The sequence below is a fragment of the Corapipo altera genome, unplaced genomic scaffold (assembly GCF_003945725.1).
Source record: "Corapipo altera isolate COAL_440 unplaced genomic scaffold, ASM394572v1 113, whole genome shotgun sequence".
Taxonomy (NCBI): Eukaryota; Metazoa; Chordata; class Aves; order Passeriformes; family Pipridae; genus Corapipo; species Corapipo altera.
In genome coordinates, this window is record NW_020884895.1 from 1,731,873 (window position 1) to 1,751,996 (window position 20,124).

Below are 20,124 nucleotides of genomic sequence, written 5' to 3' on the forward strand. Positions count from 1 at the left end.
GGATGCTCACTTGATCAGTTAGACTTCAGACTCAAATGTTTTGCCTTGCTTTGTAGCATGATAAAGTTGGGCTGACTCAAGGGACTTGAACATAGCCACTCTTCGTCAGTTCTGCAAGAAAGACAGCATCCAACACCTGAGAACATCCCTTTTTCCTTTCTCCTCCAGATCTTTATCACAATGAAGTCATGGTATCCTCCTGATCAGGTATCAACAGACCACCTAGAGGAGGGTGGAAGGAGCAGGGAGGGGCGGAGCCCTTTCCCACTCCCTGTCCCGGAGCTGGTGTTTCAGGTAAGCATGGTTTGGTGGTACATGCCCAAGCCCAAGAGATGGCCTGCAGAGATGTACCCCTGTTACAGCAGCCACAGTCTGGCCGGTGCCTTGTAAGAACCAGTTGCTTTGGGCCATGCTCTCCGATGCAAACCCACTGCTGTGCACAGCACTCACCAGGGCACTGCCATCCCCTCAGGGTCAGCTAAGCCAGGGTACTTTGTGATCTTGCTAGGCGATTCTACTGGTAGAACCAACATCCAAGAGACCAACAATAGGTTGGTCTCTCACCCAGTTAGGTGAGGACAGCAGATGACTATAAAAAACTATAAGAGGAATAGGAATAATAAATTTAATAATAATAAAATTAATAGCTTGTTAGCATTCCCTTCTGTGAATGTGATTCAATGTTGTTGTAGAGAAAATAGCACTTAACAAACCTGATTTAGTTCTTTGAGAGATTACAAAGTTGCCTGATAAAAGTAACTACGCAGATATGCTATACTTAGATTTTCTACAAGGGGATTGAGCTAAAACCATGACATCCTGCTTAAAAAATAGCACAGAATAGTATGAACCAGAGGATATGTGAGACAGATTGAGAGCTGGATAACTGACAGATCTCAAAATGTTGTTGTCAGTGAGGACTCATCATCGAACAACAAATTCCAAGCAGGTTTGGGACTCAGTCCTGCTTTACCCTGTATTTTTTTAATCAGCAATCAGGAAGACAATGTAAAATGGGTGCTGACAAAGGGCATGGATCCCTTTCTTTGCTGGCAAGGTGGTTGAAGAGGCAGCCATGCCGGGGGATGGTGACCCCTGCATAAGCAGGGCTCACTTGCAATGCATTCCTGCAGCCCACACTCCAAGGTATCTGGAGGGAGGAGGAGGGGAGTTTGTTCCTTACCAGCACTACTGGCTGCATGTAGCAGAGCTCCTGAACGAGGGCTGGAGGTCATTATGGATGAGTGGTTCAGCGCAGACACCTCTCCTGGCAAGCGGGGGCAAGGGCTGCCTGGGATTAAGCACACAGGGAAAGTAGTAAGTAGGATCAGGGAGGTTAATTTGCCTCCACATAAAGCGCTGAGACTAAAGTGGATATGATAACACAACCAGGCCTGGGGCTCACATTTTAATATTCAAAAGGTGGTTAAAGTGAGGGCAGGAAAGAGCCACAGAAATGAATTAAGGAGTAGAGAAAATGCCTTAGAGCGAGATACCGAAATTGTTCGATCTGTTTCATGCACCCAAAGGGGGAAGGAGAGGAAAATTGAAGGGTGAGTTAAGATCAGCATATAAGTAATTTCATCGTAGGAAAACAGTGAGTGGGACAGGGCTTTTTAATGTAGTAGAGAATAGCATAAACACAAACCACCACTGGCTAGAAGCTGAAACTAGACGAATTCAAATTAGCTGCAAGGTGCACGTGTTTAGCAAAGAGGTGATTAACCACTGGAACAAATGACCAAAGGGAGGGGCAGCTTCTCCTTCTCTTGGTATCTTCAGATCATGACTAAACACCTTTCTGGAAGACATGCTTTGGGAGAGCACAAGTCACAGAGCACTGGTAAGGGGAAGGTAGGCAAAAGCAATCGTTATGCACTCTATGGGTCAGATTACACAAGGTAATGATTCCCCCCCACCTACACTGTCTCAGTCTCTGGTACCAATCCACTCTCATATAAAATGCCTTGTTGATCTGGATGTCACCATAGTTAGCATCCCTGTTGCTTGGTGAACTTACATAGGAAGCCTGTGCCAGAGCTTGATGTAGAATAACCCCTAATTCCCACCTGAATGTTTTGACTTCAGACATTATTTTCCCTGCAAGAACCACAAAATTGTATCTAGGTCATGCAAACTTTCCCCTGGAAACAGCCTCTGGGTATAACAGTGTGGCAGATACAGCATCAGATCATGCAGTAGTATATCTGCTTGTAAAGGTTATGCCTCTGAGGCATCAGCTTGGGCTGGGAAAGGAAGGTTCACTCCTCTCCCAACATGGACAGCAGGAGATTGATGGCCTGACCCTAAGATTTGTGATCTTTCCTCCATCCTTCATCATTTAGGCAGTTCATTCTGTAGAGCATTGTACAAGGTGGTCAAGAACATAAAGAGAAGAAAACCTGCTATATTTTCATGCCCATAGCAGGGCTGGGGGAGTTACTGGGGAGAAGGGGCTTTACGTTAAAGTTCCCCTTGAGTTACTCACACGTGCATGCAGTCTGCATTACTGCTGAATCACTTTTTTTAAAAAAGCAGCACATTATATGTGTGAAAATATAGCACTGCCATGGTCTATAACAGGTCAAGGCCTCACCAGCACATGCAAAGAAGGGGGAAGCTGTTCATGTGTGACGGCTCACTGGGCCTTCACATCATGTAGCTATCAAGAATGTTTTACCTCCTGTATCCTGTTCAGTTAAATGAAACCCAGAGTGAGTATCAAAATTAAAAATAGCTATATAGTTTATATAACTATATATATATAAATTTTTTTTTAATATAAATTCAACCTGTCTCTTCCTTTCAAATTCCTTGGGCTAATGCCCCTCAGCAAGTGACCCAAGCTCTGACATAACAGTCTCTGCGTTCCATCTCTGCTACCCATGGGAGAAAACCCCCCAAACCCAGCAGGCAGGGGTCCTCCAATTTTGGGTCCTATTCCCTCAACCCAGATGTGTTGGTTGGGCCAGTGACCACAGGGCTCTCTTGAGCTCCTCGCTGGCTGGTGAGCAGTGCGTGGGCCAGCACATGCTCATGTCTGTGCATTGCCTCTGTCCCTGAGGACTCTTCAGTTTAGGACTCAGGTGCCTGTGTCTGCATTCATGATGAGTAAACCATAAATTAGCAGCCAGCTCTGCTGAGTCCTGAGTCACTATACTAGTCACAGGACCCACTTCAGGAGAGAGGCTGGTGTATTCAAATACTTCTGTGTCCTAAAAGAGATATATTCTGGTGCTTGTCACCCATGAAATCCAATACATGGGACACCTGCCACAGTCACAGTCTGCACAGTTTAGGGCACCTGGTTTAGCTGGAAGTCAATGAGATCAATGTTTCACAACCATTATGGCTCTTCCAAACATCCCAATTGACACAACTGCAGCGCACAAGTTGCATGTGTGAACCATATATCTTCACTGTGGACTTTGCTGAAGAGTCATTAACATACAATGCCAGTCCTTATGGAGCATATTGCCATGGAATAGATCCCATTCAGTGGGGTTAGTGTGGAACAGTTTGGGGTCTGACACAACTCAGAAGCCTTTGAGTTCTGCCTGGTGGTTGGTGGGGAAGACATCAAGAGGATGACCTGGGATGGAGGTGGAGAAACAGAAATGCTGCCGGTGCATTTCCATAGGACATTCTGCTCACTGCTCAGACACCCTGTGCCCAGGACCAGGGTACCTGGCAAGGCAGGATGTTCTGCTCCACAGGGTAATTTTCCTTCAGTGCAGCCAGGCAGGATCTGGGCCCTTCGTCCCACCTGTGCTTGTGCCAAGGGCCAGAGCACAGCACAGCACTAATCCAAGGCTGGTTTCTGGGACAGATTGTTCAGCCAGCCCCTAGTGCTTAATGCATGATCTCACCCAATGGCCTAGTTTTTCTAGTGATAGTGCTTTTCAGGAGCTTTGCAGAGCCTTTCATATAATCTACGGGGTATCAAGATGTGAATCCACCCCTCTGTGGTAAAATCAAGGGCCACAAAAACATCTTAGGCATGAGTAAGTGGCAGTGGCTAATCTGACCTGCCTGGCAGCCCCAACAGAATAAAACCAACAGTTCAGCACTTGAGCTTCATTAGTCAAAATCTGACTTGCTAAGGTTGGGCAAACATCATCTTCGTTCACAATCATTGTTGTGGGAAGGCACATGGAAAAAGCACCCCAGGCCAGTGGGCTGGGGATGAGAGGGGAGAGGCAAGATGGGGCCATGCCTGGAATCTCACAGGCTACTGCCCTGACAGAGGGAAGATGGGCATGTGGCATTTTCTGCTGGCATGCAAACAGCTGAGCCTATCTGATATCTGGCACACAAGTGTTTGGCTGGCTATTTACCAGCTCACAAACAGATAAAGATGCAGAGCAGGGTGCTCACAGCTTTCCCACAAAAGGGAAGAGTGAGAAAGAGAGAGACACAGGAAAAAAAAAATTAAAAAACAACCCTAAAAAAGAGAACAGGAGTGAGAGTTGTCAGTGCCCGCAAGCACTCGCAGGAATAATAGCAATAATCACTGTCATCCGTAAGAGGCTCTTGCGCCAGGTTCTGCCTCTCCCCCTCCCTCTCTCCCCTTGCCTTGCTGTCTGAGTCACTGGATCTGAGTCACACTCCTGTTCTATTCCTGTACCCTTCCCTTCAGCTGGGGATGTAGATTTGTTTTGGCTGGAACGATCTGGGCACAGGAGGGACCATCTGCTGCTAGTTCTTGCTTGCTTTGCTCTTGTTTCTTTCCCAGAGAAGGGAAGTGAGTGCTACCATTGCAATAATTCAGAGGGAGCATGCTGGGAACATACACCCCTTACTGTACAGCCAAGGACTGCCATTTGTCATCTGAAGGCTTGTTATCTGTGGCTGACCCTGAGCGGTCGTCTCCACGTGCTTAAGCAAGCAACTCTGACAAAATCACTTCCCTGCATATCAGCTCTTCCCAAGGAAGGTGTTTTTTCTTTGGTCAAACCCCAAACTGTTTTTAAGGGCAGTGCAGTGCAGTGGTGGGACCCAGGGTGGTTAGTACAACCTGCACATCACTGTGAGGAAGGAGAGGCACTCAAAACAACCTGAAAACATGCAGGGACTTGCTGTTTGTATGTGCAGCGAATGCTGTGACGGAAGGAGTGCTCCCTTTTGGTTTTCCCATCAGGAGCAGCAGCCACAGTCGGTGTGTGCACCTTGTGTTTTGCTGCAATACTAGTAATTGGCAGTGGTGAGGAAATGCAAATGACTTAATGCCTAATCCACCACAACCAGTCTCTTGGCTGATTCCTGCATCCACATCCTGAGTAGGAAAGTCAGTAGAGCAAAGGTATGTGAGAGAAGAATTCACCAAAGAGCTGAAAACTAATGATGGTTTGGAAGATGGGGCTGAGTGAGCAAGAGCAAAGGTCTGGGAGAGAGTGAAGTCACCCTACAGTCATACCAGGCTTTTCAGGATTGACCAGACCTTTAAGAGGCTCTGTGTCTGAGGCATCTCTCTGGAGGGATCTTTGAAGGATGCAGCAGTTGGAGACCTGGTGCTCAGCACTCTCCAAAGGAGGGACTGCTCCTGTGAGCTCTGCCCAAGCATCCCAGACATGGAGGCCTCATGATGAAGAGTTGCCTTTGGAAAGCTTAAGCCCAAAGCTTTGCAGCAAACCCAAGTATTTGCCAGACCTGTTTATGAGAGAGACAACAGGAGTTGCTTCATGCCTGAAAGAGAACATAGCCGTCCATTCAGCAAGAAAGCCTGAATGCTGCTCCCTCTGGAAAACCAAGAAAACATCAAATCAACATCATAATTTTCACTTACTTTTCATGGGGCTTGTGAACTTAACCTAAGCTCACAAAGCCCTGAAGCACTTTGTAGTGAGTGGTTCTGCAAGTCCTGAAGACACATCTCCAGCGATACCTTTCTCAGTCTCATTCCTCAGTGTCCCTCCTGAAAAATTTAGACTGGATTTCCCAGAATCTGAGAGTTTTAAAATGCTTTAAGTGGCCTGTTTCAGACTGGGGAATACTCAAATGCCTGCAGATCAGGGAGCCCTCAGCAGCAGACTGACTGATGATAGACACCATGCTAATGTCATATTCCCCGAGGATAAGGGTTGTCTGGCAAATTGATTCTCTAAAGAGTGATCTTAGCTATAATTTCAGCACTGTGACAGCTCTCTTTGGGGTAAGGATGCTCCAAAAGCAGTTTGGTGTTTGGGACATTTCTCAGAGGGGCTGAATGTCAGCATGTGGAAAACCACTGGCCCACGTGTCACATCAGCATCTAAGGCGCTTGTAACATTAATGTCTTTAATGCAGAGGGAAATCAAATTACCAAAAGGATCCGACTGAAAAGGTCTGGGCCAAATTCTCTGAGGGTGGAGAATGGCCGCGTCATTCTTAATGGGGTTGTGACAATGTGATTTACCCTCCTCACAAGTGATGGCTAGACACTCACATCACACTTCCACCCAAGCTAACTCTAATTTACTCTGAGTCTGAGTCATCTGCCCAGCCAGAGACAAGATGCTTCACCTCCGAGTAGCTGAGATGGACACCTGGTTGCTAAGGTTTGCCTTGCAGGTGTGCCCCAGCAAGGACCCCTGGCTCTGAAGGCTGCCAGCACAAGCCACCAAAGGAAGGTCCTTGCCTCTAAAAGCTTGCAGTGCATGCAAATGCCAGTGCAGGTGCTTCCTGACTTCTTTAGGGGCTGGACACCAGTTACAGCAAAGAGCGGGGCAGCCTGGCAGGAGAAGTTCGTGGGAGAGACAGGTTAATTATCTAGATCTTTCTGTGGTGCTGGTTTATTATTTTTAATTATTTTATTTAATTCTAGATCATGCAAAGACATATGGTCTCCAGAGAAGCTCCTGTCCCACCTCACCACTGCCTGCTGCTCCCATCCCTGCTTCCAGCATGACCTTGTCCCAGAAGAGAAACCCTGATCCCACAGCGCTTCTGGGACTGACTGTGCCAAGTTGCCCCTCCGTATTAGCCAGTTTCTCCCTGCTGGGATTTAACTCAGATAAATTTTTCTGTTTTCCATAGCCTTTTCTGAGGGAATTCTCTAAAAGGGATGATGCAGTGCACAATTCTTGACCTCTTGCTTTGCCCAAATCCATTTGACATGGCCACCCATTGCATCTGTACTCAATTCAAGAGTGAGCTGTTCTGGTTGGGTTCCTCCTCTTTGCAGAGGAGATGTTTTCTCTGTGCTCTCCGCTGTGAATTATCTAGCAGGAAGGTCAGCCAATTCCTCCCAAAGATACAAGAGAAACCAAAGACCAGTCTGTGGTCTTTGGTAACATTGCTTTCCCTCTAATACTCCTTTCTTCCTTTTTTTCATCCTCTTTCCTCTGTCCACCACATTTTACCCTTTCCAAACCTCCAAAACATGAGGCTGATAATAATCAGCCCAAGGCAAAGCACGAGCGGAGGCAGCTGAAATTCTCCAGTCTGCATTTTTGATCTAGAATGACTTTTGATTCTAAGGGTGACATCCTCCCCATGTCTCCTTTACTAGGCGTGCTTCAGGACACTCTGGAATTGCAGTACATGCCAGTCACAGAGATTTACAGCTCAGCAAGTTTAACCTTAGATTCTTTGAATAACGTGCACACGTCTTACTAAAACTGGTGCATTCAGTGAAGGCTTGACATATTATCTAATGCAGCTGTATTTAAAAAGACCCTGTCCCTTCAACCATAATAGCCCAGGCATACATCGTAACTCTAACCACATGTCATAGCCCAGTGCTGTCCCTTAACTGTAAACCTCCCATCTGTAGATCTGCCGCGTCTTCAGGTTTGGGTTTGTTTCTGACTAAGAGCTTGAACAACAAATGTAGGATAGGAGGATAATGCATGGATTGCAGACCTAGAGAGGCACAGGCACTTAGCACCAACCTGTCCACCCTGGATTTGCTTCAGAATTTGCCAGCTAAGACACGTGTCGACTAGAAAATATTTATTGCTACTGCTGGCCCTAACTGACTAAGTGTAAAAAAACCTGCTTTCCTCTTCATTGAGCTCTGGTAGCCTCACTGGAGAGGGCTCATCCTGGGCAAAGGGGCGGGACTTTATCTGCTATAGACAGTCGTGACATTTTGGTCTCCCAAATGGTGGAAGAAAAAGTCACATTCGTTGTTGCTGTACCTTCCAAAACCCAGCTCTGCCTTGGCAAGGCTGAACTCACCAGAGAGTACAGAGTCACGAGATGTTTGCAAAATGTATGTGATTCATCCAGTTTGCACAAGCATTTGCACATCAAGAGTGATAACATGTAAGATCAACCTGATCCCTAAGAGCTAACATGGAGATCTGTGCCCCACACAAAACTTTTACAACCAAGGCTAAGGCTTTTCCCCAGAGTGGCACACCACCCTGCTTCTGGACACAGGCATGCACCTAATCTGTGCACCTTGCCAAAACATGGTGAGTCAAATGAGTTTGAGACTCTGTGAAGCCCAGGGAGAGGTTCAAACTTGAGGACATGGGAGACAGCCCAAAGGCAGCTCTGACTCCTGCCATTTCCAAACTCCTCATCCAAAGCAGAGTTTATCCTGATGCTTTGCCATCTGATGCACATTAAGAGGAGAAATTCGATACCGGTATTGCCCTGGACTTGCACAGGATGCTCAGGATTTTATACTACAGCACTTGTAATTTCATCCATCCAAAGACCAGCCCACAAAGTGACTGGATTCTATTAAAATAAGATTAAACAATAATAAGAAGTTTTTAGAAGAGCCGGGATGAAGATGAACACATTTGGAAATCTCAGACAGTGTGAATTGTATCCATAGCCCTGGAACAGCAGGAATCAGGAGGAACTCCTCCAAAGAGACACAGTGATAACAACCTGATGCAATTCAGCTCTAAGGTAGGACTGATGTTTGGGGACTGGCAAAACCAGACCCTTTGTTTCTAAGCGATGACAGCTCTGAAGTTTTAATGTTTGTAGAGAGATGTTTTTGCCAAATATGATACACAGTGATTAAAATAATGAGCTGGAACAAGCTGAAGCTATAATTGCTCCTTTTCCTCCCCTCCCCTGAGTTGGTCTGAGTGCTTTGTTAACTACCTTGATGAACCAATCAAGAGTTGGCTAAATCAGGGAAGGAGCAAACAAACCCTGGGAGACATCCCTACAAGAAAAAGCATAATCTGGACACTGAGCTTTGAAGGCAAGTTGTATAATGAGAGCTGACTATATCTCAAAATCCATGTTAGCTTGAATGAACTTATGTAATAAACATTTATCACAGAACATATGTCACTGAGCACCTGCCAGACTTCAGGAGTAGAGCCAACGCAGCTTGAATCGTATATGTATTAAAAAAAACCCAAAAAACAACTTGGCGGCAGGAGGCTGGCAGACGCTTTTACTAGAAAAATCAGAAGTGATTTTGAGAGGAGCAGAAATTTCCTGAAACCTCTCTCACTCCGTGTGGGAATATCACACTTGGAAAAAGCAAGAGGCTGATTAAGCTGTGTGTAGTGGAGAGAGCAGGATGAGCTTCCCTGCTCGTCCCCTCTGAAGCTTGTCCCTGCATCCCCACTGCTCCCCCGCATGTGCTGCTGCCCGTGGGTGGGATGAGCTATGGGGAGCCACACGTGGAGTGTGGTAGTGGGGGCTTGTGCCTGGCTCTGCTCAAGCAAAGAGGCAGCACTGGACAGTGCAGGGCAGCTGCTGGAAAAACAGCAAGCACAGGGCTGTGCAGGGTTGGAAGGTGAATGTATGGCTGTGTGGAGGGCACCAGCAAGAGAGGAGTAAAGCTACCCAAGTTGGGGGGGATGTTAGCACATCAAAAAATCAAGCAGAACGAGGTGGTTGAGGGATGAATGGAGACTGTGAGTGGGAAGGGGGTTCAGAGCAGCAGAGTTCAATAGAAATCACAGCGCCAAGAAGACAAGACAGGATAGTACTTGGGTTTGGGCAGGGTACTGTGAATCTCTAGTCTGGGATTTTCTTTCCAGGCCAGTGCTCCCAGGGGAGCAGACACAACACAGCAGTGTGCTGGGGACAGGAGGTATTTCTATCTGACAGAATAAAGAGGACTGGGGAAAGCAGGAAAAACCTATGCCAGGCATGAATTGCTAAACTTTGGACATGAGCAGGGTGTGAGAAGCTAAAGAGAGATGTAAAACAAAAGTGACAGAGGCAGGTGAGAGGAGAAGAAGGGGACTGCCTTGCTTTGGCACTGATGGGCATGTCTGCACCACACTGTGCTTTGTCCAGACCTACCCTGCGCACACTTTTTCAGGCACCCACACTGGGGCATCCGTGACAGCTCAGTCCCTGCTGGAGGTGACAGACCTTGTTTCCCCACAGCACTATTAACTCAGGCCATGCAGGGGATGAGTGGGACTGTCCTGCTCGCAGGCTGTGTGTCAGCAGCGCTGAGGCAGGCGTGGGTATCTCTGCAGGGCAGTGCCTGTGCACTGAAGCCAGTCCCTGAATTTCCTGTCTGTTTTATTACACTTGCAAAGTGATGGTCAAACCCAGCCCTGGGGAGAGGGCTCTCTGGGAAAGAGAGCGACATTTGCCTCTGCAGCAGATATTCTCATATTTTTGGGTTTTTTTTAAAAGATTGTTATGGGCTTTTCCTGGCATATGGCTTCAAGCCTCATGAACTCTGAAGAGCTACCTCAGGTTGAGGCTGCCCCAGGTCATGAGTATAGGAGAAGTCTCCAGAAAGCTGTTTCTCTTTAAAGACCAATTTGGGATTGAAGAGGAGGGAAGAAAGAGATAGCTGGTTGGACTGTCCAAACTACACCTGAGTAAATCCAAACCCCCCTTCCCTCTTGCTATCTAACTTCAGCACTTCTCTGACTGCCATTATCACTGCGTCTGAGCACCATGGGTTGTTTCAGCGCTTTTACCATGGCTTTTCCCTGCTGCAGGTATCCTTGCTTTCCCCTGCAGTGATAAATGAGAAACAAAGCCTTGGGAAAGATAAACAGCTGGTTCCCAATTGACCCTTTGGACTGCTGACCCTAACTGAAGTGACTGGGGACTTGCCACCTATTAACTAACCATCTGCCCTGTGTTTGGGTTAGAACCAAGGGCTCATGGGCAGCCCAGCAAGTGCCATAGAGGATTCTGCCTGACACCATTCATTTTGGTAGTCCTACAGTGAGTTAGACCAGTGTGGAATCAGATCCACTAAGTGTAAGACTGGAAGGAAGTAAGAGGAAAGAGGAAGAAGAAAGATGGGGCACTGTGCTAGTAGGAGTGTGAAGAAGAGTAAGCAAGGGCAGTGCTGATGCTGTCCTTCTGCAGGGAGCTGCGGGCTATTCAGAGGAGCCTAAGGCTGAACAGCCTGACTCAGATACTCAAGGCACGCATGCCACTTGTTCACCTCCCCAAACAGCTGATCCCAGCTGCTCCACTGGAAGACAAGAACCTAGCTGGAGAGAAAACCCTCACTAACCACCTGATGATACAATACTAACGATAAATGATTCATTGTTTATTGCAACTCTCTCTGCTGCACTGAATCTGCAGGTTTTCAGTAGCACTCATCCAAGTTGCCTGTGCCACAGGTGTGCAGTACTTACCTGAGTCACAGCTTGCTTGCTGGTCTTCAGCTGGCCATTAGTTTGTGTCCCGAACTCACACCACTTGGGTTTTTCACTTGGCTTTTTACCCCTTCTCTGTGGAAATGTGCATGCTGATCCTGTCAGCGTATCAGACTCTGTCCTGTATCTCACCACAGGAATTGCTTCAATAAAACTCTGCTAAAGCATCACTGTGATGATTCATGGTTGTGCATTTCTTCCACAAGTGTTGAGTGTAGGCTAAGATTACAACAGATCTGGCATCGATACCTGCTTAGATTCAGGGTCTTTGGTATTTAGAAAATTAGGTTTTTTAAAAAACGTCTTGTTGAAGATTTGTGGAGGAAAATCATACTTTGAACAACAACAAAAAATAGATGGTGCAGAAAGGAAGATTTTGCTGAAAAAAAGTTTAGAGTCACCTTTCTCTTTCTCTCTCCTTCTCAGCTGCCAAATACCGCTGTTCCCCTTAGCTCTCTCCCCCTCAACCCCCTCCCCATTTTTGGATGAAGAATGTCTGTTTTGAGTAACCAAACTAAACAAAAGTTAAGCTTCCCAGGTGGGAGCTGGGTTTCCTCAGCAGGGAGCTGACATGGTCGCCCAATGGCCCCTTTCGTCAGCACCCGGCTTGTTTTACCATTTCTGGAATTGAGTGATTAAAGGGCAAACCCTTCCTTTCTGTGGTGCTGCACCATTTGGAAGATGTTTTACTCATCTGCCTAACCATAACCTACATTGTGAGAATTAATGAGTCAACACTTCTTTCTCCACATGACAGCGACTGGCTGGTGGTGGCTGGGAACAGGTGAGACACCCAGCTAGGCAGGAGGGTGATGGCACCCACATGGACACCCCTGGGGCTGACTCTGCACTCCCACCACCCTGAGGAGTCTCCACTGGGGGTGGCCAACGTGGGATGGACACAGCTCATCCACTAGCTGTGACAAAACCACCCAACCCATCAGCCTGTCGGGGAAAGAAAGAGGCATGAAAGCGAGAGGAAGTGGAAAAGATCAAGGCGAGAGTGTAAGACAAGCTCACCACCGGAAAACAATAAAAATAAAAATGCTCAGAAATAGCATAACTGACATGCAAAGGAGATCAAAACAGGCCCTCAAAATATCTCTTGGTGGGGGAGGGGGGCAGGATGGGGTGTCTGTGATGGACACCATGGTGCAGCCAGAGGATGTGCTGTGGGTGGCAGATGAGCATTGGCCATCCTGTGGCCACCCCCACATCCTGCCTGACTCCCCAGATTCTGACCTACAGGTCTCTGGAGGCTTTGGTCTCCTGGGAGATGAACATCAGAGCACACGAGGCACTGCTGACATCTCTGAGCCCAGGGTGGTGTAAGGGCTTTGTCAGTGAGCAGGTGCTATTCCAGTTTAATCCAGCTCCATTTGCCCAGCCATTCCCCTGGTGCAAAGAAAAGAATTTGGGTCCAGTTCCACTTGCCCCAGCCTAAATTCAGAGCATGTCCAGTTTACACTAACAAAGGGACTGGAAAGAAGGGAAAGGAGAACCCAGTTCTTCAGGGTTTGTTTTACTGGAAAGGATAATTGCTTTCAATTTGCCTTCATGAGAGTGCTAAAATCTTAAGATACTGAGGTATTATTGGGCATGCTTTGACCTTTAAGAAACAATAAGGCTCCTGAAGGCAGCATTGTTTTGCAGTAAGTTGCTCCTTTGAGGGCACACTAAAAACTTGCTGTGCTGTGTCCTAGACATGTGTTTCAGACTGTTGTGAGCACGGCACCAGGGAGCAGGACCATGCTCTGCTTTTGCCTGGCTGTGTGACCAGTAGCATTCAACCAGCTCTGCTGCCTATCTCTGGGGAGGTTCAGCGTCCTGAAGCTCCAAGCACAGCCTAGACATCACAGATGTCCCTCCACAGATCCAGAATAACATGTCTCACTTCTGGTGCAATTACAAAAAAAAAACAAACCACAGAGAAATCACTCAAAGCATGGTTAGATCTCCGAGGAGTCTTTTGGGCTAATCTGCCCAAACTTGCAAGACCTAGTTGCAGGCTTGCGGCTGTTCTGGCAGTTTTCCAGCTCCCTGTGAATCAGGGAACACCGTGACTGCCACTCAAGGACAGAAAACTGTTTAAAACATAATACCATATTCCCATCTGGTGCACTGAAATGCATGGATGACCATGGACGTGTTATCATTCATTCCCTCTATAACAGGGCATGTGATATAGATTTTTCTCCAAGGAGAAGCAGGGTGAATGAACACAGTCAGGGAATGCCATTGTGTTTCTTGAAAGAGTAAGAGGTAGGGCTAAGTACTAAAATTTAATTATTATAGCAGCTTAATGATGCTAGGGATTTTTAATATTATTATTTCTGTGTGTTATCTGAGCCAGGGCCATGGCAACAGGAAGACTAGAAGGCCACCTACCTGGGCTGGGCCAAATGAAGGTTTATATATTGGTTACAAAAGTCACTGGTAAAATACTGAGTAACATGGGTCATTGTGCTGGGCTGGGGTCCACTTTGACTGGCAGCAGGGACCTCCGTCCTATGCATCCAGACATTCTTGATCAGAGCTGGGGGGAGTTCTAATCCTAATGCAAAGCTGACTCATATCCTTGAAATAGCTAGCCAAAAACGGCCAGTTGACTGCCCTGGTCCTGCAAAGACACTGACTGCATCAAGACTTTGATACAAAGAAATATCAGTTTCTGCGCTTCAATTTTGCTGCCCTGGGTGATGAAATGAGGGAGCTGAACACTGAATACTCTTCCTCTCTGAATACCAACTCATGCTGAAGTAAAGTAGAAGTAACATGCTCCTCAGTGTGAGAGGACAACATTTCTTTCTTTTAATTCATGGTTTCAAAAAGCAAGAGAGAATTATGCCCACTTGCTGAAGGAAGTTTATTAAAGGTTTAATTAAGTGCCTCAATCTAGATTTAGATGTTCTCACTGCTAGTGTTGGAGCTTTGAGCTGTTAGTCATTAATACTCATCTCAGGTAACTTCCACCACCCTCAGCCCCTCACCTGACGCATGCACACACTTGAGAAAGATTGCTGATATCCTCTCTGAAAACTAATGAAATCACAGTGTGATATTTTGATTTCAAGGGCATCAAAGTAATGCAAAATAATGATGGGATCGGGAGGCTCTGATACCATAACACAGCTCTTCTTGTCTCTAGATCTGAAAGCACCTTGCGAAGGAGATCCAAATCATCCCTCCTCTGTTCAAGTCAAAGGAGCTGAGGCACAGCACATCACAGAGATGCAACCTGCAGGCCTGGGATAGACCCCAGGTGGGCCAGCCCCAGGCTAATCTAACAGTCATTGACCACACTTCTCCTTAGAACAGCAATGGGATCTGCCATGGGCAGGAGATCTCTGTGTATGTGTCTGTGTTTGTGTGTTTGTCTATGGGTGCACAGATTTTACAAAGAGAAGGATCCCAGACACAATAACAAACAAAGAGGAAATAAATTCAATGGTCATCTGGGAAAGCAGGTCCTGCTTTAGCTGCTTGGAGTTTAAAGGGCAGCAGTGGATACAGGAAAATGCTTTCTAAGGGCTGGAACAGCAACCAGATTTTTTTCCTGACATTATTTCACAGTATTTGTAGTTCTTGTTTGCTGTGCAGGAGATTAGGTAGTCAGAAAGGCCTGATCCCCATTTTGTACTTTCTGGCGGAGGAGAGTTCTCCTGACCTGCAGACAGCGAGAGCTCACCATCAGGACTGCTGCAGTAATTCAGAAATTACTGACCTTCAGCAGAAATGGGAAATGATTCTGTATATTTCGATAGAGGATTGTGGAAAATTGAAGGATCATTAGAAAATCTTCTCCATATGGGGCTGGCAGTTTATGGCTAAAGAACAGAAGGCACAGGTCTCTTCAGGTTATTAATAAAAGCAGTAAATATTTCCTCTGCTTACTAGTCTGAGTATGTCAAATTTTAGTTATGGGAAGAATGCCATGCCCTGATGAGGGTTATTACAGAGATCACTTATACATGCGGAGATCCTGCTGCATCTGGGAAAGATTTGCCTGCTCCCCAGAGATGCTCTGGTTTGCTGTGAACCTGAAAAAGTCCTTTTTTTCCCTTCTTCCCTTTTCCCTCCAAGGCTGGCTACACTGAGCTGTTGGAGTAACCACACTGCTCCTGGGATCCTGCCCCAAAGGGGATTGCTCCAGCCAACCCTGGAAGTCGGGATGCCTCGGACATGCCATGAAGAAGCAGAGCTTGAGGGAGATGCACAGCATGTAGTGCCACGCTGCGGTCACAGTTGCTGAGTGTCCGTGGGCTAGAAGCCTCTTGGGGTATCACAACAACCCTCTCAAGATGACTGTGCTGGTAAGAAGTGTGATATCAAGAGCTGTGAGGCTTTGCCCCTGGAAGCTGTGGGCTCCAGGTTTGCTTCAACTTCTCCTCCTCCCTCAGGAGCGCTATGACTGAATCAAGATGAACAGACTCAGCCTCTCAGCCAGTTTGGAAACTGAGGCACAAAGAAAAGTGACTCACTCCATAGCTAACTACCAGAAACTGTTCTAAGGGATAGAAGCCTTGCAAGAAAACACAATTTTTCATTAAGCAAGGTAAGCAGTTTTCTTCAAGCACCCAAGCTGGGGGCAACCCCAGTATCTTGCAAAAGTCCTCCTGAGCCCACAACCCCACCCTGAGCCTCTCCCAGCCATACAGCTGTGCAAGCACCCTGAGTAAGGGAAGAGAAGAGTGGGATGGTTTGGAGACTGCTCACAGCCTGTAGAGCAGGCAAAGCCATGCCCACCTTTGGCCTTGGACATTCAAGATGTGGCTTGCCCACTGCAGTGCTGCCGTGAGCAAATAAGCAATAACTTCATGGGAACAGCCCCCATGGAGCAGAGATGTTCATGTCCTCATGGTCATTGCACCTTATCACAGGTTTCAAGGTCACTTGAAATCCACCACTGAGATCAGAGGTGTTTCAGTATCCTGGGTTTTATCTGCCAGTCTTTGTCTCTTCTCAGTTTTGGTGCCAGCCCAAATCTCCACTGGTGCCAAAACTGACAGTAGTGGAAAGCTCCACTACTGCTGATGGCCTGGGGAGCCCAGGTTTTGGGCTGTTCCCCCGACAGTTCTGCTGCTAGATCAATATCTGCGCTTGAACAAGAGCAGAGCGCTCAGAGACACCTCCAAATGCAAATGGGACCCTTGCCAGTAATGGGGAATCCATCACAGCCCTCCAAAGCTGTACCAGTGGTTAATTAAGCCTCCTGAGAGAAACACATCTTATGCCTAATCTGCATTTGTCTGGCTTGAGGTTGCAGCTGCTGGATCACGTTTTATCTCTCATAGTTGGGCAGGCCTGGTGTCATTCAACTTCCATACCACATCACCTCCCAGCAGAACTTCCCTGGATGAGGGTTACCCTGGACATCTCTTTTCCCTGCCCCAAAATGTTCCCTGGGTGGAAGGTGAGGGCTTTAGACTTTCTTTTGACGTTTTGGATGCCAGGCAGCCCATTCAGAGATGAGTGGGCATGGGTAAGGGAGCTCACACATATTTCTACAGGGTTAGACTGACCATGCACATCCTGAGGATGCTCTGCACATGCACAGTTTGTTCCCCACACCTCAGATATGTCAGAGTCCCCCTCCAGCTTCTGCAGAGGTCAGGACAGAGCTGAGAGTCTGTTTTTCACTTGTTTTACTTCTCTTCTTCAGGAGTTTGTTTTTCTTTCTTCTTTCTTTGCACCCTCCTGGACCACCTTCTCCTTTGAGGAATGGAAGTGGTACCCACCCCAGCAGCGCCTGGTCAAGGGACTGCAGCTGCTTGGCTCACCCTCATTGCCTGGTCCAGCTCCCGCTCTCCTGCATCCCCCTTTCAACACCCTGCTCCCCCCATGGGCAGCCCCTGCCTCCTACTCTCCCTCTCTCTGCCTGATTTCTGCCCTTGAAACATGGCCCTTCACCTTCCCAGCAAGTCTGTGTCCTTGGGGGACGCGAGCTGTTCGTCAGCGTGCGTGCCCTGATGGATTGATTCAGTTTGACTTCCTCCCGCTCATTTATTCAAGTTTCCTAGAAAGCCTCTTTCACTGGAGGCTTCCTGAGCGAAGCAGATGGCGTGTACATGCACGTGTACGTGTGGGTCTGTGGGATGGGGGGAGCTGAACCTCCAGCCCCTGCTGTTACCCCCAGCACTGTGATGTGCCATGCCAGCTCTGTGCATCCGCGCGGTGAGGGCTGGAGAGATCTCGGCATTTGTGGAATGAGCATCTGGGAATGTGCATCTGATCCTCGGACCACGTGAATGGGGGGCTAAAAATAATAACCAACTGCCGCTCCATTCCTCAGCAGCATCTGGGGGAGTTTGTGTAGGGAGGAGCAGCCACCAACCTCTAACACTACCCAGCAGCATCCCTCTGCTTTGCAACCTGGGTTTGTGCATGTAAAAGGGGTCAAAGGCTGCAATCTAATTTTTTTTAGAAAGGTTTCTCATGAGAAGGGTTATGTTGTGAATTTTCTCCTACCTTCTCCTACCATCTGCTGCCGTCCTGGCCTATTAAAAGATGCCCTGGATTTGCACTTGAGACCTTATTTGTCCTTTGCAGAGGAGCTGACACAAGTGCCCACTGTATCCTTGAAAAGTTGACAGTGTTACAGAAGGAAGGCTGTGAAAACTGTCCCTGTGAATATCGGTGGAGACCACATTTTGAAAGCAGCCAATGCCTTCCCCTGCAGAGCTGAGCAGAGACCAGTTGTAGCAGATCTGCAAGTTTGCTGGTGAAAATAGCCACTGTCTTAACAATGTATTTTTGCACTTTCAATCATCAGCTTTAGCTGTGCCACTCTCTGCAGTGGCACTGACCAACTGTGGGCAACAGAGTTAAAGCAGAGTCGCCTGTGGTGACAGCTTTGTTTAAACTTGTTTATTCTGTAGAGTTTCTTGTTCTTTCTCCTAATTCAAAAATACCTTTGCCTAGAGATTTTTTCAGTAAGTAAATACCATTTCCAACCAAAGAAAAGCAGCAGCAAATGGATCAGGTGCTGCACGTCTTAGGGAGAAAAGCTCAGCAGTGCCCAGCCCAGATCACACCTGGATTCACTGTGATCCTCCAAAAGGGCTGGGTAGCTCTGGAAGAGCATGATTAAACCTTCCTGTGATTGGTTTCTTCCACTGTAAAATCAAATTCATATCGCTCTCATGTTTTTTGGCAGAAGGCAGGGGAATCCTGCCACAGGGATGCAGATAGCTATATAGCCCGGCAGTGGTCCTTGGAGGATGCTGACTCAGCCCCATGCAGGGATTTTGTATTTTTTCATCCCTCAGCCACCTCTGTTGCCCCAGGGGACACTGAAATGACCAAGGACTGAGCGATTTCTCTCACAACCTACAGATCAGAAAAAGGATCAAATCATAGCATCTGTTGAACAAGGAGAGAAAGGTTCCTTCCCATCCAAGGAGGAGCAAGGAAGCTAATGGGGAGCAGAGTATTTCCACAACAACTTTCTTGCAGGTACCCTGGCTCCCCAAATCTAGTGGTGTAGCATTTTTAGGCTTGCAGATGGTGTAACACCTCCAGGGCTGGGCAATTTGTGGCTTGTGAGCTACCTGTGGCTCACAGACTGTTTAGAGCTGGTTCTTTTGCCAGCAGGCAGCAGTGGCAGGCAGGTGGGCTGCTCCATAACCCACATCCCTGAATGGTTTTTGGTTTTGACACATCAAAAATTATTTGCTGGGCCACACAGCTACTGAATGCTTGTCTTTTCTGCTCCCCTGGGGAGCCAGATGTACCCTGGGAGCATCTTCTTCCAGGATCATAAACGTGGTTTGGCATCTTTGAGATGACAGCATTGCCATGCAAGAGAGCATGAAGGTGCCTGATCTGTGGCCTGGTTTCTACCAAGAGCAATATCAAAGCAATACCTGCTCAATGGAACAGATGGTGGGAATAAAGTGGTGCATTGCAAGAGGGAGTCAGGAACACCAATTTGCCACTTTTGGCTTTCCCAGTGGGTAAGGAAATACCTGGATGGATTTAAGCTGTAACCAGCACCAGGACGTGCCAAGACCGTCCCCAAAATTCTTGCGTGAAATTGGGTCTCCTGGGAAGCCAGCCCAGAACACAGGGTGTATAACGACCTGCCTGACTGGAAGCCATGGCAGGTAGTGAGCAGCTTGAGTCACACCTGGGCTGGGTCCCCAGGCTGTGACAGACTCCTAGCTTGGGTGGGTCAAGGTGCGACTGCCAGGTTCTGTGTCCCAAATTCTGAGGCAGTCTGGATGCATTACTGGCAGAAGGCCGTGTGGGGCAGAAGATGACAGCCAGTAGATTGCTGGAGGAGACCCAGCTTGGCAGGGAGATCAAGGTCCTGGGAGCGGGAAGGAAAAGGAGAGGAACCAGGAATGAGAATTGGGCTGGGATGGGGTGTGGGAAGTGGAGCTGAAAAGAAACATCTGAGAGTCTTTCTGTGGGGGGATGAGAATTGGATACCCCTGGAGCTGGCAGACCCATTGAGTCCTGATCCAGATGTTTCCTAGCAGGCCATGGAGGCTCTGCAGCATCTCCATCTCTGAGTCTTGCTCTCAGCAATACCCAGGGGAGCTGGGGAATGACAGCAACAGCTCTGCAGGCT

General features: G+C 47.6%; 1 long non-coding RNA gene across 3 annotated transcripts in view; it reads left to right on the forward strand.

The window, feature by feature from the left end:
* LOC113949099 overlaps window positions 1–20,124 on the forward strand; it is an 86,381-nt gene that overhangs the window by 23,617 nt on the left and 42,640 nt on the right. Inside the window, exons 3-6 of one of the 3 annotated variants that reach the window (XR_003528358.1) lie at window positions 15,633–15,862; window positions 15,950–16,104; window positions 18,099–18,270; window positions 18,471–18,960. This is a non-coding gene — a long non-coding RNA (uncharacterized LOC113949099). Of the gene's footprint in view, window positions 1–15,632; window positions 15,863–15,949; window positions 16,105–18,098; window positions 18,961–20,124 lie in introns of those variants that run through there. The other 2 variants (XR_003528357.1, XR_003528356.1) reach the window with 2 other exon arrangements.